Here is a 17,524-nt window from a genome sequence, read left to right on the forward strand (position 1 = left end):
GTATCCTTCTATATGTTCTTCCACTTGCAGCTGTTTTCTCTCGGTGGCTGTGGTGGTCTCACATGTAGAGCGCTAGAGTCCAGCCATGGATGTCCTGGATTCAGTCCCAGGCGAGTTCAGGGATTTTTCCTCGTGATTTTGTGGGAACTGTTATAACTTATTCAAGAACGGATCTTTCACTGTGCAGCAAAATTTTCAGAGTGGCTTGACTGTTAAGATCAGGCTCTATAGCAAGAAGTTGACCTCTTTGTAAAAAAGACAGTAGTTGCTTATGAGAGTGACAAAGATACTAAAATACAATTTATATAGCATTACATTTAGAAGTCTGTCTATGCGGATTCTGGCCCACTTTGCTTACATATCAAAATTTTTTATTTGTTTACGTCATGCGATCCAAGGAAATGACAGTTTGGTACATGAAGTAAACATTGTACTTTTTTACATTGCTCACATGTTTTACAAACATTTGAGACCTCGAAAGAACAGTGTGACACTTGACAAGCGTCAAAGAAGTGGGAAATAATTCATTTAAGGCTCTGTTATGTCCTAAGCAATTGTATCTTGACCTAACTTTGGACACTTACAGGTGCAACTGTCTGTTGGTCACAGCAAGCGACAGTTCCATAATTCAGTAGTTGAATTTATTTTCTATTTTGAAGTTTTGCGGAATAATATCTGAAAGAATATTCATCTTCAGCAACTGTGTGTTATTAATTTGGTAATTACATTGCATAAGGAAATGCTGTTTTTTTAACTATTTATAGAGAGTGTGTGTTATACTTGTTTGCATATTCCATAGGAAGTTTACCTGTCTGTATAGCAAGTTATGTATTTAGTTAGATGTGTTTATGCATGAAAACAGCATTGTTACACAATCATATTTGAGACACCAATTTTGACAGATGTGTGTGTGTGTGTGTGTATGATAAACGTATGTGTGTGTGTGTGTGTGTGTGTGTGTGTGTGTGTGTTTTGCGGAATAGTATTTAAAGTAAAACTCATCTTCAACAACTGTATATTACTGATTCATTAATTAAATTCTGTAAGCAAACGACAGTTTTTATCTATTTATGCAGAGTATGCTTTATACTCGTTCTCATATTCCAGTGAATGATACACATTTTTCAATGAAATTTATGGATATAACTGGTTAGACAGTACATAAACAGGAATGAAAACGTAGTTGAAAATATTTTTTCAGCGTAGTGGCATTCTGTGCAATTCAGATCGAGGTTACATATTTTTTAGGTGTGTTCTTTTAATGATGTATTTTAGATGTAGAAATGCTGCAAGTGTAGGAAGTTTGAGCACTGCCGTGATGGGCTACATTGTAATTGGATGTTTTATTTTAATGGTGGCTAAGATGCTAACTTCTGATCGGAGGGGTTGCAAAACACAAGTTGGCTTGTTTCAAAATTTTAATTTTTTTAACTTCCTGCTAGCACAACAGGGTTAGTTTTGTCAGCTTGGATTTTGATTGGCTTTTCCATTTTAATACTAGGTTGTTTTAAATTTCCCACTAGCACTGGGTTAGTTCTGCCATCTTGGATTGTGATTGGCTGTTTCATTTTAATACTAGGCTATGTTTGACTGCAGATGGGTGGAGAGGGGTGAGAAGGGATGTGGCTTCTCACATGGTGGATAATGTGGGGACATGGCTGCTGGCACCTTGGATTTTGTGATATCATGTGTAGGTGAATAACCTGGCTCATGTGATGTAGACAAATTAAAGCTTTTTGACTTGTGAATGAAGTGGGCCAGAATGCCCATAGATATACTACTAAGTTTTGCAAGATTTAATTGAAATTACGAGTAGGGGCGCCATGATATCACTGCATACACACATAGTAAATGCTTTGCAAGACATCCTCTTTGGTCAGAATTATTAGCACAGCATGTACAATGCGATCAGTGACGCCCATTTGGGATTTTACGCACATGTTGTAAGGAATATGAAAAATGTAGAGTATTTAAATCAGATGACCTCTCATGCCAGGAAATGAACACACTACATAGTCCCGGTCTTATGATGACATGTACCAGCGAACCATTAACATGTATCCATATGTTCATTTGGGCAGCAAGAGAAACTTCTTTGAGCAAATCTATTAAAAAAAAAAAAAAAAAAACTGAAGTAATTCTGAGCAGTCAGTTTCTGTCGAAATTGATACAGTACTTCCTATGTTCCCCCATATTAGTGGTCTAACATTCCCCATTCAGTTTTTCTCGTCTCACACAGTTGCATATTTCCATAGTGTCAGAAGCACGAAGAGTATAAGTTGGACACACATTGAAATTAATCGTTATATAGTTTACAGAATTTAACTCGTGGCTGTCAATCCTGTGGTATGCTTTTATCTTGTAACAGCCATTATAGTCCTATAGTTCGGCACGTTCCATACTGTTACGTGTGAGATTCGTCCTGGCAGCCGAAGCAACGCAGGTCTCCCAAGATTCTCAGCGAGTCTCTTCTAGACGGTTTACATGATCACAGCTCCTATCGTATTATATGCGGCCCTATAGCGCAAATCGCAGGGATGACATATCAGACGTGACTTGCAGCGTTCCGGATAAAAGTTTTCCGTTATGTGATACTTCAGTATCTCTAGGGGTATTAGCTGATCGAACAGTCCATAAATGTGCTCCCGGTTTGTGCCTGCTGGACACTATGAACCAGCAGTAAACCGGTGGCCTCTTCGATCATTTTCGATAATGCACAAATCGGGTGTCGCCAGTCACGTCTATTAAATCCTTGTTTAACTGTCTGGATGTTTATTACGCAAAGTTCAGAACACGCAACTATTACTCTTGGTATATTTCCACAAGATTGCATGAATATTTTGTGCCTTCTCTATTAAGTATGTCCACCCCTGGTAGCTGAGCGGTCAGCGAGACGGAATGTCATACCAAACGGCTCGGGTTCGGTTCCCGACTGGGTTGGAGATTTTCTCCGCTCAGGGACTGGGTGTTGTGTTGTCCTTATGATCATCATTTCATCCCCATCGACACGCAAGTCGCCGAAGTGGCGTCACCTCGAAAGACTTGCACCAGGCGAACGGTCTACACGACGGAAGGCCCGCGCCACACGGCTGTATATATATCTATTAAGTATAGTCAAAGGTTAAGATATCTATAGAGACGTGGTTATCAGAGGAGTATTATTGACAAACAAAAATAAAAAATCACCAAACTTGCTTGAGACTGATGACACGATGCATTCTTAAAATCATAGTACTGTAAGTCATTTCCTGCACAGTGTCAACGTCAGACAACAGGTCTACATCTGCATTAATATCTGTACTTGGATACAGCTATCTGACTCATGCCCTGAGCTTCTTGCTGTACGCTCTCTCGTCCTACTTCTAACGCGTATGCTACTCTGCTTCCGAACCACAAAGTTAGTCTGCAATTAAAATTGTCGAGCAGCCACAAGTCACTTGCAGCTTTTTCTTTATTTTCGCGTGTTTCACTCGACCAAAGTGAACATCTTCAGAACTGTGAGCGTGTTACACCACCGATAACAGCCATTTCCCAGTCTTACGATGACATGTACCAGTGAACCATTAACATGCATCCATATGCATGCATTCACAGATTCAACTTTTTATCATGATGAAAGTTCAATCTGTGTATTTATCTTATTGTATGATAGTGTAACAATTTGTATTTCTACAGTTCTGAAGTAAAGCATGTAAAAAAAAAAATTACATGCGAGTTGTGGCTGCTGTACAATTTCAAACTGTCGCTGTTCAAAAATGGTTCAAATGGCTCTGAGTACTATGGGACTCAACTGCTGTGGTCATCAGTCCCCTACAACTTAGAACTACGTAAACCTAACTAACCTAAGGACATCACACACATCCATGCCCGAGGCAGGATTCAAACCTGCGACCGTAGCAGTCGCACGGTTCCGGACTGCGCGCCTAGAACCGCGAGACCACCGCGGCCGGCAAACTGTCGCTGTTCCCCTGCAGGCAAATGCCAAAGCTCGCGTTAAGTTAATCTGTACCACTTACATGTTGTACTAAGATCAACGTGGGAATTGTGATACAGCAGCTGCACACTCTCTTAGTTCAGTTGAAGATATTATAACAAAGAAAACCGATAAGTATAAAAGAGAACACAAAACGAATCATGGTGGACTGGGCTATGTGATGAAGGACTTAACATTTTCTAAGAAATGTCTTAAAACTGATCTGCATATAAAATAAAAATAATAAAGAAAAAAACAGTTTTTAATGCTGGAAAGGTGCTGATCGGACAATAATAAATGGTTTAGACGTAGAAGCTGTATACCCCAACCCCTAACTTTCCAGATAAGCCATGGTACTGTGTAACGTGTGGTCCGTCTCAGATAGATACTGAACGTATCATATAGCTTTATAGAAGAAGCATGAAGGTGATAGACTGTTGTGCTGTACGTTTCTGTAGCTATGCCGATGAAAATGAATATACAGAAACAGAGAACAGGCGTCAGGATAGTCTACGACAATCATACAATTCCATTCCGAATGCACTAAGGGGTGCATCCGGTCTCTGTCGGGTGCTGCATCGTACCTGATCGTATCAATGGTGTTATTACACTAGTACTGCCAAGCCTGTTTTCAGTTTTACGTAACGTGGCCGTAATTGCGATCTTCATCAAATCTCACATTATGTGCAGTTTCACTTCATTTTCGCTAGTCTTACATGGCGTTTAAATTCAAACCTGTAGCTTAAGATACAAATATTCGATCACCTTTAGCTGACAAACGTAGTTTCTCTGTGAAAGTGATGATAGTGTTTCTCAAAACGATGGTATTTAACACAAGCGAACGAAAACTCTCTTTCCAGCTTCAGATATCTTTTACATTGTACATCTTCTAGAATATCTTGACAACAATGTTTACCTGTAATGGTTCGAAGAAATGGAAGTTGAAGTGCAAAGTCGCTTCGACCTGTTCTTGTGTTCTTTACGTAGATCTCATGAAATACTTTGTCTTTTTTTAAGCTTCTGACATTGCAGATTGTTCCAAATTTCTATCACACATAGTCATGAGTTGGACAATTACGAGTGACGATCCTCGTATCCTTCCCTTTATTCACTGGAAATATACCTCTAGCTTATCGTTATATGGCTTGCAAATATTAGAGCAATATCCCGCAACAGGCTATACAAGCTTTTATAATCTATCTGTTTCGCAGAAAAATCGCAGATTCTAAACATTCTACAAACGAAATAAAGCCTGCTAGGTTTTACCGGCGAGTGAAGATATCTGACTGTTTCTTTGAATTCCTGTATGCGTTGTTGCTCTCAGTTACTTTTAGGAAAAGACTGACTACAGTTTTAACTGATTAATATTGTTACGATAATTTTAGTTTTCATGCAGAGCCAGTTGCCGGTCTCTGCAGCAAACTAAAATCTTTTGGAGATCTGAATGGGTGCTTACGGGATGAACTTTCAATAACGTGTCTTTGGTGGCAACTGCATAACCTCTGAGAAGTTTGAAGCTACAAATAAAATAATTTGCCAAGTTTTAACAAACGTAAAGGTCGTATCACACATGAAAACTCTATATTTTCAATGTCTGTTAATTGTACTCTGTACGGAGCAACGTGCTGCGTTCTGTCTGTGCAAGTATCTTCTGGAAGAAAGAAAAGACGGTTAGAACATGGTGCACCGCCGAAATCGTGTTAAAGAAAGGGGGGAGTGCTACCTTGGACTGGATGTGGGACTGGGGAAGAATCGTGCGTTGACCTATGGTAGGAAGTATCACGGAATTCTCCACGTGTGGGAAACCACGGCAAACTTAATTCAGGATTACCCAAACAGGAATCTGAACGCAACTACTGAAATGACTGTTCCGCTTTGAACATCGCACCGTCTCTCTATAAAAGACGTCTTCAACCGATTAACAACTGCAGCTGAATCCCCATATGAACGTCGCTTCCTTAGTAGATATCAGTGCGGAACTGAATCGAAAGCTTGCCGGAATTCAAGAAACACATCGTATTCTAAATTACCTTGAAGTATTCCCTTTGTGATATCATGGGTGAGGCGTGCAAGTTGGTATTTTCGTAATGGGTCATTACATTTGCACTGGGAATACGAGGCCTGTTCAGAAAGTAAGCTCCGATTGATTGCCAAATTGAAACCACAGTGAACATCAGAAATGTTTTACTTGTAACAATTAGCTACACCTTTCAGCTACTTCTCTACGTAGTCGCCGTTCTGACTTAGACTTTTGTCATAGCGTTGTACCAACTTTTCAATAGCCTCATCATAGAAGGCAGCCGCCAGTGCTTTCCGCCAATTCTCCACGCTGGCCTACACCTCGTTGTCTGTGTCAAAATGTTGTCTTCAAAGACAGCGGTTCATGTGATCAGAGATGAAACTCAGGGGGAGACAATTGCGGACTGTATTGTGGGTAATCTCACATTTCCATTTGAAAACGATGCAGGAGCATCTTCATTGCTCCTGCAGAATGCGGCTGAGAATTGTCTTGAAGAAGAAACAGCACGACAGTTATGTAATGTTAGCTGCATAGCTTCAGGCGAAATTTCTCACCAGGCCCTCGTACTTGGCGGCAGACACTATTTTCTAGACATCTTTACGCACTCACTGCGAGCTCAGAAATGAGAAGAGCGACGTGATGCTAACTGGGGTTATACTAGAGACACTACCCAACACATCTGTGCAAAGCTTTATCGGATTTTCATAGTCGTTTCCATTTCGCGACCGATCGGAGCTTTCTTTCTGAACGCCCCTCGTATATTCTACGATTCTGCAGAAGAAGCTTATCCGTGGTAATGGACGGCAGTTGCGGGGGCCAGTTCTGCTGCCTATCACTCCACTACGCTGTTGTGATGCGCTTTTGCTGTGAGGAACATTAGTGCACTTGTTATGCTGCTTCTATATATGCCTTGCGTAAGATACCTGACCAGAAAAATTGTTCAAAAGATAGATCTGACAAAGAATCTAAGTTATTACTTCCCTCGTATGATCCGCAGCTGCAAAAGAGTACAACTTTTGCTTATGAGCTTCCTTAGTACTTACAGTGTCCGAACACAAGACAAAAAGGAGAGGATTTATAACCGTCCGCAACTCGGACGCCAGGAAAACGAAAATGAATTCCAAAAATGAAAATAAACATAATTTACACCCGCTTATTTCTTACATGATGTTCGGTTATCTTGCTGCAGAATATACTTCTGTAACCGTATAGAGTATACATTTTTTTACATGCTACTTTCTAAACGGATTTCTCAGAGGTACTGGTGGATGTGAAGAAGAAAATTCATTTTCTCTTTCTAACTTAAGAAAGCTCTCACCGCAGAACCGGCTGAAATTCTTTGATTCCAAATGATGAAGAGGGTCTCGACTAGAAGCTTACAAAATTCTAAGAAATATTCCGGGAATTCTCACCGCAGGTCTGAATGAAAATGTCTCACTTTTAACACATGATAATCAACGGGCTCGGTAATTACCTGCTCATGTACATCTTAACGGAACTAAAGAGACTTTTGTTTCAAAGTTGTCTGGTCCCTCCATCATTTTGATAGATGTAATGATAAATGTTTCTCATATTGTAGATCGAATCCCACGAAGTAGTGATATTCGTGAGAATGTCGATGAACCAACTTTCACATACAGAAGAAAACGTAGAGACATATTTTTATTTTGTTGTTCCTGAACAAAAAAAAAAAAAAAAAAAATCTTACATTCATAAAACAAAATCTATATAGGGAAAACTGTGCACTGGAGCTACCTGTCAAAGGTGAACTAATTATTGTAACTCGACGCTTTCCACACGCATTGTATTCTACGGCTAAATTGTAAACAACTACATACAAATATGTTCTTTAGCCATAAAATCTACGCTTTCGCGTAGTCGTCATAAACCGAGAAAGAGAATTCCAGGAACATGTTCTGAATTGAAGCGTGGTGGTTTCCTGAGCAGAAACGATTTTGTTAATGTACTAAGTTGTATACCTTCCTTTAAGGAACGTTATTTACTGTAGAATACGTTATTCAGTTTTATGTATGAGTTCCACACCATCTCTACACTACCACTTTGTGTTTGGGTTTGGAAGCGCCCATTACGTGAAAATCAATTTACAACGTTTGTAATATCGTCAGTGCCACTTTCAACATCATTAGAGAGATACTTGTTATCTTTATTTGCGACACGCTGCGGACTGTAATCTGTAATGAGGAGGAAATGGCTTAAAGTTGCTACCGGAACATCTTCGCTAAGGATCTGTCTGGAGTACCGTCTTGACTCTAGCATCACTGCATTAACCATATCATCCCAGTTCCTATCTGAAACTCCTTTACTCCCAATTACAAAGGAAGATAAGTTTGAGCTTAACGTTGATGTCATTAGAGACTGTGAATGAACCTGAACTGGACAAGAACGGAGAAAGAAATTAAACGTTCTTTACACACGTTACGTCAGAATGTTAGGGAAGCCACAAAAACCTTAAACTGTCTGGCCAATGGACCTTTGAATCCCGCTCTGCTCTAATGCGAGTCCACCGCCTTTACTACAGCGCCATATCACATGGTTCACCCCTGACAAACCACGAGATTAACGATGTAATTGCGTCGACTTCCAAGCTCAGAATCAGCTGGCATAAACGTTTTTAGGCTATGGGACTGCCTCATATTGTAAAAGAACAGTGTTAGCCTTCTTTCTGGGTCTGAAGATCGATTTCACCGGCAATATTTTTTTACAATGTTGCGCGGTATCATACCCAGAAAACTTGAATGTCAACAGGATGAACGATGTACGTCGAACGAATGAGGAAATAATTAGGACTGTCTTGAACACGCGCAAGTAATACGAACGCCAAGTTAGAAATTCTACTCTTCAGTGCAATATCCTGATGACACACATGGATACATCTTTTAAAATAAAATACAGCTACTACTACAGGGTTATACAGATAGATTTACATGGTAGTCAGATTGTGTAATATTACGATACCATAATTTGTGTTTTCTTGTTTTATTGGACTTAATCACGAGATAATGTAGTTCCGAAACATATTGTGGGGAAAAAATCTCACATTTTCGACAACTGGTGCGTAACATTCTCAGTACTTACTCAACCACAAATGTTTAGTTGGATTTCTCCCTAAAACAATGGTTGCTGGTCATCATCCTTGACGAAGAGAAATTAACAATAACCCAAGCATGAAAGCCAAAATTCTTTTTGAAGAACAAAGCGCAATAAATTACTGAGGATTATATCGTATCATACTCTCTCGAATGGAGTCATGTTGTTGGAATACATAAGGCTGTCAGGCCAGATTGACCCAAGCTTTGGTTGTGCTGGGCATCAGGAACCACTTGCAAAACCATATCCGCCGGCGGAAGTAGTACTGTTTCCCGAGTATACACTGCATATAAAACACATCTTCATATTCGTCAACTAACATCAGACTGTGCCTCTACACCCAGAGATATCTTCTAATCAGTGGCAACTGCATTTGTGTTCAAATGCCTCAACAAATTCCGCCCATGGTGATTTGGATGAGTGTGGATGGAGACTGCAATTTTTTGCAACGTCTGTCTGTCATACCTCACTATCATCTGACACAGGGTCAGAAAACGTCATACCAGGAGGCCAGAACGCATCACAAAGTTTTCGTTTATTTTTCTTGTATCAATTCAAAATTTGCGTAGGTAACTAGCTACAACTGTGAGATATTTATAGCAAAATATTTTTATTTGCTATATTATATTTATTCTTGACCAGTTTCTGTTATTTCAGCCATCATCAACTGCAAGGGTAATTATAACATCTGAGGGTTTAGAAATGCCTATTTCCCACAGAAAACACTTTCTTATACCAAATGTAAAAATGACAAAACAGGGACTGCAACGTAATCAGATTTTGACAATATCTTGAAAAACGTAGGCCTGAGATGGCAGTCGCCTGTCAACTGTCAGGGTGTATCTACCAATTACCTAAGTTTTTCAAGATATTGTCAAATTCTGGTTACGTTGCATTCCACGTTTTATCATTGATACATTGGTATACAGAAGTTCAAAAATGGTTCAAATGGCTCTGAGCACTATGGGACTTAACATCTTAGGTCATCAGTCCCCTAGAAGTTAGAACTACTTAAACCTAACTAACCTAAGGACATCACACACACCCATGCCCGAGGTAGAATTCGAACCTGCGAGCGTAGCAGTCCAGCGGTTCCGGACCCTAGCGCCTAGAACCGCACGGCCACCACGGTCGGCGGTATACAAAAGTGCTTTGTGTGAGAAATACGCTTTTTTAAACCAATAAATTTTATAATTTTTCTTCCAGTTGAGAATGGTTGAAATAATCGAAACCGGTCAAAAATAAATATAATATATGCAACTGATGGCAAATAAAAATGCCTTTCTGTAAATCTTGCAACAGCCTTGGTGTCCATTATAATCAACGCATGACGTAAGTCTGCAGATAAAAGAAGAAAAAGGTTTTATTGTTTTGTGAACGTCAAGAACACTGGGCTACAGGTAGTTTTATTCGAATGTGATTATTTGTTTTTGGAGGCACGGAATCGAAACAGCAACGCACTAATGAGGTTCAAAATGGCTTTGAGCACTATGGGACTTAACATCTGAGGTCATCAGTCCCCTAGAACTTAGAACTACTTAAACCTAACTGACCTAAGGACATCACACACATCCATGCTCGAGGCAGGATTCGAACCTGCGACCGTGGCGGTCGCGCGGTTCCAGACTGAAGCGACTAGTCACCGGCCGGCCACTAATGAGGTTTTGAGTCCTCATTCGCAGCTGAGTTCCAAGGAAAACCTAGTGCTATTCATCAGCAAGACAATTTACCTTACTGTTCAGCTCCGTCTTATAGGCTCCATGAATTTATGCTACTATTTGTTGTTCGACACATATACCTGTTCATCTATCTAATTCAGTAGACATGTAGCTGCATGATCTTTTCTGCAGCCGTCTTTGCAAACGCGTGGATTGCTAGAAAGAACGGTGAATTCTGTGCTACTGCAATATTCAGAGACTTTAGCTCCGACAGGACTCCTTCTCCTATGCTGTTCTCTCACTCTGAGGATGCTGACGTGGCATTTTTGTACGCTTGAAAGTCAAATTTTCCAACATGAGTTCAACGACTAGTAACTTTTTCAAACGTAACTAGCAGCTTTTATGTGCAATGCCGTTATGAAGGAACAAACTGTTGTCATTTAGCTTTTCATCTCCCTCATTGAGATCGTATGGGTGTATTTCTGCTACATCAAACTCAATACTACATTACTGCATAGAAAATTCGAGCCTCATCGAGGAGTCATAGGCAGATGCAGTAGGTAATCAATACAAGTAAGTCCACCGTAAGCAACGCACAGTACAACCACACAGCAGTCCAAGAAGTACTGCACGAATAGTGGATGTTACACCCTAATTTTTCTTCCATCCTTCGCTCTGCAAGGGGTAGCCGGATTCCACCTGAAGCCTTAAGTCCAAACAGCCAGCGTAGAATACAAATCCTACGTCAATTAGAAGTGCCGCTGGTACGCAAGTATATCTGTATTTCTTACCGGATTGTAGAGAAACGAGCTGGTATGGCAGTCAGTTGCAATCCCAACGGCGTGTCACACTATTGGGTCATACTATACTCCAACGGCGCCATTGGTAAGAGGCTAGAAGAACACAGTGGTGTGGCGCGGCATGGAAATCGTACTTCGAGTTCTTATCAGACGATATCCTTTCATCTCAAAGACTCTCCCACTCAGAACGTAACAGACCCGAAATCAAAGGCATGTGATCGGATCTTCTCATAACCATTGACGCTGTAACCTAATGATCTTTCTGGTTTCTCGTGTGATACTCTGTTTTCTCATATGTTTGCATTCAATGATCGTACACGAACGCAAAACTCAGTGGTAGGAAGGTGACAGTTATATTGATTCTAAATATTACCCACATGGGGCCTGATATTTTTCCGGGTGCGCGTGCTTCTCATATATACGTGATTACTGTATATTAAACATTGTCATTCCATTTGTGAATCTGTATCGCTCACTAGTCAAACAATTTCAGTCCGACGGATACGCTTCGTTTGCCCGTTGGCTGAAAAATGAGAAATGTCAACGAAAATCGTCAAAATAGCCTGTTGACAGTGGAGTTACAGAACATTGCTCGGACCATTACTTGTCGGTGAAATGGTAATTGCCTCTGACATATATTTTATCACAATGTAAGCACTTCAGTTAGCGCTCAGACTTCATTTTTATTTGGCGGCGGATGCGGATAACAACTGGGAGCAGCCATTCATCAGTGTAGCGTCAGAAAGCGCTAAGTTTCTGAGGGTCCCGAGGCATTGTTCGTGAAAAAAATTCCCGTCAAAGCTTCACATTTCTCACACAGCGCTTCATAAACCGCACTCACGTTTGGGAGGAACAAAGTTCAGATATTTGCGCATCCTTTTTACGACAATTTTTCGTGGCTTTCATAAATCACTTAAGGCGACTGATTGCTGGAACTGTTCCTTTCTTAATGCCGCTACAAGTTCCCTCTGTCAGCCTTGCCCAATTGAGCCGCTTTTCAGCTTCTAATAACCCGTTTATCGGAAGGACGCTAAACACTAACCTTTCATTTCTGATTTCTTCCTTTCCCTATTTTACACTGAAGGTACCGTCGTGGTGAGAATCTAATGACTCCCGTTTCCGAGGCAGATCAGCTACTACGTGAAAATAGTATCAGTGTTCTAAGTTCTTAATTTCCTCGGATTTCTGTTAGCTAGGAAGAGAGTAACAAGTCGGTAAAATCTCTGTCGAAACGGCTGTGTGTGGATGAGCAGAGTTGATGGTGGAGAGGCTCGCGCCACGTTGGGCGACGAGCGCGTATCCGGGTTTGCGCCGTGGCACGTTCTCGTTGTTAACAGGTTCCTCACCTCAGCCCGCGCTCGCCGAATCCTGCTCCTCACGATCTCATGTCGTCTGTTTATGCAACATCTACGTAGCAATCAGACATACAAATTCACGAAAATTCTCCTGTTTAAACACTTGATTTGTTCCTGTTCCACGTTCCCATATTCTTAGCGATACCTTGATTCTTTTGTCTGATAACTGAAATCAGCTTCCTGCTGCGCAATACGGATTTCTTCATTATTAGGAGGAGACATGTAATCTTTGCGAACGTAGTCTTACAGCGTAATGCGTTAAGTACTAACTAGCGAGGCCGGGAAGTGAGAAAACCTGTATCGAATCCATACTCCGGATTAATGATATGGTTACCAGGCGGTTTTTCATTGCCATCTGGACAAATATGAGACCGATCCTTCCCCTCCACCTCAGAAATAGGTCACATAAAAGTGGTGTGATCTTTCAAAGTTTGTCGACAAAACTGAAACCCCTGAGGTCCCAACGGTCATTTAAATGAGCAGTCGCCGAACACAGCATCACATATTAGCCAGAAATGAAAGACAGTGTGAAGATGGAAAACAATGCAGAAGGAAGTAAAATATTCCCGAAACTTCAACACGCTTTTCCGATAGTTTGATTCTTAACCTTTCTCTTTCTATCAGCTTCGCTGGTTATGTTTTCAGAATTCTTTTAAGATTGCGATTGTAGTCTGCAATATATGCGCATGACACAGCACTTCAGACTGCTGCTAGGTACTTTAGGTATGGGAAAATTTTGTCCGGCTCCCTATTGTGTGAGCAAAAGACTGGCTATTACATTCATCATAATGCGAGATTTCTTGCTCACCTTTGTGAAACTGAAACCTGACAAAATGTACTGTAGCTCTTCAACTGTTTTAATAAAGTAATGCATTAAAAAAAAATGCAGCACAATGAGAGAAACAATAACGTTGATTTGTAACTTCGCTTCGTTTGCAGAACTGGTTGTTGACTACAAAACTTACTTTCATACTTAAATAGAAATTTTCTGAATAGATCGTGTATCGTTGTGAGATAAAATGTCTTAATGATTGAAAAGCTTCTTCTGCCTCGATGCAGTCAGTGATGCCTATATGTAGTTGAGTGAAAAGGAAGTTAAAAACGCAAACTATGTAGCAGATGCGTGACTTTAGGCTTTCCCGGCGTATACTGCTGATGAAGGTTTCTCGGGATAGCAGATACGTTTTTATTTTAAGGAATGAAAAATTCCAGTCTTCCATTCCCAAATTCTTTTAAGAACTTACAGAGGCAAAGTATTTTAGTGAGACGTCTACAGAATATCTACAGCGTAATATCAATTTGGGAACGTAGCTTTTGGTAGAGAATAGTGTACCGATTGATAAGATGAGCCATAACACGGATGATTGAACAAGGAGTCATCTACACACCCGGAAAATTATTTCATGACTCGCCCTCTACTTTTTTACGGAAAGAAAGTAGTTACAACCGATAACAGGGCCGAAATTTCATTGATTATCCAGTGTTAAGATCATAAATTTGTTTTGAGTTTTTGCTTATTTGCAACTAACTTGGTACTGTTTTCACAGACGGTTTTTCATTTTGCACAAAGTGACGTATACGATTTAATAATGTTGATGGAGTCTAGCGTATTTAACAATGGCAAAACACTGTTATTTTGTACTACACGTTTGTATATGGTGTAGATTGAGTTATTAAAAAGTAATCATAATTAGTCCGCTATTGATGAGTTTTTGTTTTGAACTGCTCCATATACTACGCCTTCGGTATCGAGAGAGCCTTTGTGTTGTTCTAGAGAAGTAAAAAACGGTACAAGTGCTCATCTGGGTATCGTCTGGTCATCTAGCGTTAGGTTTCCCGTAGTTTATCTTTGCGATTATGGCCGGTATGACTGCTTTGTAAGGTCCCGCTCTGTCGTCGTGCAAATCCGAGTTTGTGCTTTGTTACTAATGACGTCATAGGTGGCGGAATAGTAAATCCTAATTCTCTTTCCTTCCTAGTATGCGAGAACTGCAGGTTGTAAGCCGTTAGCGGGTTTCACCCTCTACGTTCTGTCTGTCATTCAATCATACAATATGGCACTTCGTTCTTTATTGACTCTCCACAGTCGCCAGCAGTAACACCACAGGCACAACACGAGGAAAAATTTCCAAAGCCTACGAATAAATTTCCAGTTTACGCGGTTAAGCATCTAGGGTACATCTTCATTAGTAATGCAGTATGACAGTAACATTTTACTGCCTGCCTCTTTCTACGACTGACTGTCCGAGACATCGTCTTACGTAGTTGTCAATCCAATCTCCTGCTGGAAGACAAGAACTCAGCTACAAACTTCTGAAAAACAATAAAAGTTGACCACTCACTACTCAGTTATATGTTGAACGTCAGGCAGAGGTCATCAGATGTAATGTTATCGAATGAACCAACCCAGCTTTCCCGTAGAGAAAGCCATGAAAACCGTAAACAGAGTATACAAACGATGTGAGCAGCACTCGTTCCGAATGAAAGTCCATTTCCTTAACCAGCCTGACCCATAACTTGGTAAATACACTCCTGGAAATGGAAAAAAGAACACATTGACACCGGTGTGTCAGACCCACCATACTTGCTCCGGACACTGCGAGAGGGCTGTACAAGCAATGATCACACGCACGGCACAGCGGACACACCAGGAACCGCGGTGTTGGCCGTCGAATGGCGCTAGCTGCGCAGCATTTGTGCACCGCCGCCGTCAGTGTCAGCCAGTTTGCCGTGGCATACGGAGCTCCATCGCAGTCTTTAACACTGGTAGCATGCCGCGACAGCGTGGACGTGAACCGTATGTGCAGTTGACGGACTTTGAGCGAGGACGTATAGTGGGCATGCGGGAGGCCGGGTGGACGTACCGCCGAATTGCTCAACACGTGGGGCGTGAGGTCTCCACAGTACATCGATGTTGTCGCCAGTGGTCGGCGGAAGGTGCACGTGCCCGTCGACCTGGGACCGGACCGCAGCGACGCACGGATGCACGCCAAGACCGTAGGATCCTACGCAGTGCCGTGGGGGACCGCACCGCCACTTCCCAGCAAATTAGGGGCACTGTTGCTCCTGGGGTATCGGCGAGGACCATTCGCAACCGTCTCCATGAAGCTGGCCTACGGTCCCGCACACCGTTAGGCTGTCTTCCGCTCACGCCCCAACATCGTGCAGCCCGCCTCCAGTGGTGTCGCGACAGGTGTGAATGGAGGGACGAATGGAGACGTGTCGTCTTCAGCGATGAGAGTCGCTTCTGCCTTGGTGCCAATGATGGTCGTATGCGTGTTTGGCGCCGTGCAGGTGAGCGCCACAATCAGGACTGCATACGACCGAGGCACACAGGGCCAACACCCGGCATCGTGGTGTGGGGAGCGATCTCCTACACTGGCCGTACACCACTGGTGATCGTCGAGGGGACACTGAATAGTGCACGGTACATCCAAACCGTCATCGAACCCATCGTTCTACCATTCCTAGACCGGCAAGGGAACTTGCTGTTCCAACAGGACAATGCACGTCCGCATGTATCCCGTGCCACCCAACGTGCTCTAGAAGGTGTAAGTCAACTACCCTGGCCAGCAAGATCTCCGGATCTGTCCCCCATTGAGCATGTTTGGGACTGGATGAAGCGTCGTCTCACGCGGTCTGCACGTCCAGCACGAACGCTGGTCCAACTGAGGCGCCAAGTGGAAATGGCATGGCAAGCCGTTCCACAGGACTACATCCAGCATCTCTACGATCGTCTCCATGGGAGAATAGCAGCCTGCATTGCTGCGAAAGGTGGATGTACACTGTACTAGTGCCGACATTGTGCATGCTCTGTTGCCTGTGTCTATGTGCCTGTGGTTCTATCAGTGTGATCATGTGCTGTATCTGACCCCAGGAATGTGTCAATAAAGTTTCCCCTTCCTGGGACAATGAATTCACGGTGTTCTTATTTCAATTTCCAGGAGTGTATAAATAAGGTTTCACTGACGAGAGCATATGTACATGATAAGAAATCATAACTGTTCTGTTTTGAGGATAGAAATTAAAAGAAGTAATCCGTTGATAAAGAAAACGAGCTTACCTGAACAAAGAGTGCAAGAATTTCCAGGAAACATAATTCCTTAACGGTACAAGACCTCTATCAAGTTTCAATTAAACTATTTAACAAAACAAATGGCTCGGGATAAAGCACGAATATTTTTCTAGCCATTGCTACCAGTAGCATTCGATCTAGAAATATCTGATCTGTCGTCTTCCACGTTGAAACAACAGAGTAAAAACATGAAAGAGACTACTGTCTCTTCGCAGCCGTCGTTTTGAGAGAATCCCAGCATTAATAGCATCTAATCTATTGCATCTTTGAGGTATCGCAGCACAGTGCTCGAGATTCTTGTTAGTGACAAGTGCTCTTAAGTGCCCACAGGTTTTGTACACATGAGTGTCCGAGTCATAAAAGTTGTTAGCGGCTCATGTGCCCACAGATTGCCTCAGCGGATGGACCCAGAAGTCGTCGACGTGTGGAGGCGGGGCCTGGATTAGGTCACTCAGGTTCTGAACTTTTATGGTCGACGAAACTGGAAGTCGACATCTGCGGTAAGCGTGTAGATCATGGATACTGGGGCCTTTGA

General features: G+C 41.9%; 1 protein-coding gene across 2 annotated transcripts in view; it reads left to right on the plus strand.

The window, feature by feature from the left end:
- LOC124555578 (serine proteinase stubble) overlaps positions 1-17,524 on the plus strand; it is a 232,008-nt gene that overhangs the window by 62,671 nt on the left and 151,813 nt on the right. The gene's annotated exons all lie outside the window — the stretch shown is intronic.

This window comes from Schistocerca americana, chromosome X, assembly GCF_021461395.2.
Source record: "Schistocerca americana isolate TAMUIC-IGC-003095 chromosome X, iqSchAmer2.1, whole genome shotgun sequence".
Taxonomy (NCBI): domain Eukaryota; kingdom Metazoa; phylum Arthropoda; class Insecta; order Orthoptera; family Acrididae; genus Schistocerca; species Schistocerca americana.